The 949-nt window shown below is 45.8% G+C and overlaps 1 protein-coding gene and 1 long non-coding RNA gene across 7 annotated transcripts in view; one reads left to right on the forward strand and one right to left on the reverse strand.

The window, feature by feature from the left end:
- The window catches only part of LOC126900682 (RNA 3'-terminal phosphate cyclase), a 28,157-nt gene that overhangs the window by 3,237 nt on the left and 23,971 nt on the right, over window positions 1-949 (reverse strand). The gene's annotated exons all lie outside the window — the stretch shown is intronic.
- The window catches only part of LOC126900694 (uncharacterized), a 60,777-nt gene that overhangs the window by 559 nt on the left and 59,269 nt on the right, over window positions 1-949 (forward strand). The gene's annotated exons all lie outside the window — the stretch shown is intronic.

Below are 949 nucleotides of genomic sequence, written 5' to 3' on the forward strand. Positions count from 1 at the left end.
TTTGCCACACGCGCAGCGCACTTAGAACTGGTGTCAGACTTAACGACAGAAGCGTTTCTTGCCGCATTTAGACGCTTTATAACAAGACGTGGAAGGCCTGTTGAAGTAAACTCTGACAATGGGACAACATTCGTCGGAGCTGATAATTTACTATGTGTGAATTCATACAACACTCACAAGCCACAATTGCTAAAACCGCCGCCCACGAAGGCATACAATGGAAGTTTATCCCTGCGCACGCACCGCACTTCGGAGGCTTGTGGGAAGGTGGTGTAAAGGCAACAAAATATCATCTTCGACGAGTGGTAGGTCAAGCAACGCTGTCGTTTGAGGAACTTACAACAATATTGGCACAAGTCGAAGCAGTTCTCAATTCACGGCCACTGTATGCATTATCCGACGATCCATCCGATCTACAACCAATCACGCCAGGTCACTTCTTAATTGGACGTCCATTAACATCATTTCCAGAACCTGACTATACAAAAATTAAGGCGTGGAAACAGAGATGGCACATGATACAAAATATGACACAACAGTTTTGGAAGCAATGGCAATCAGAATATTTACATCAACTACAACAGCGAACAAAATGGACGAAACCACAACAAAATTTACGTCTTGGTGAATTGGTACTAATAAAAGAAGACAATCAAGCACCACTGGCATGGAAACTAGGACGTATAGAACAAGTTTACGCGGGACCTGATGGAAAAATTCGTGTAGCAACATTAAAAACAGCAACAGGTTCAATCCGCCGACCCATAACACGACTCAGTAGACTGCCTATTGTTGAGCCTGGAAATTCATCCAGTTCAACAGGGGGCGGAATGTCGGCGAACAAAGAGNCGGTTCAACAGGGGCGGAATGTCGGCGAACAAAGAGGCAGGTAGTTCGGACCGGTTGACCTGCTGCCTAGCGTCACAGAAGGGATCGGTACTACCTACCA

The sequence above is a fragment of the Daktulosphaira vitifoliae genome, unplaced genomic scaffold (assembly GCF_025091365.1).
Source record: "Daktulosphaira vitifoliae isolate Bord-2020 unplaced genomic scaffold, ASM2509136v1 Scaffold_3, whole genome shotgun sequence".
Classification (NCBI taxonomy): Eukaryota; Metazoa; Arthropoda; class Insecta; order Hemiptera; family Phylloxeridae; genus Daktulosphaira; species Daktulosphaira vitifoliae.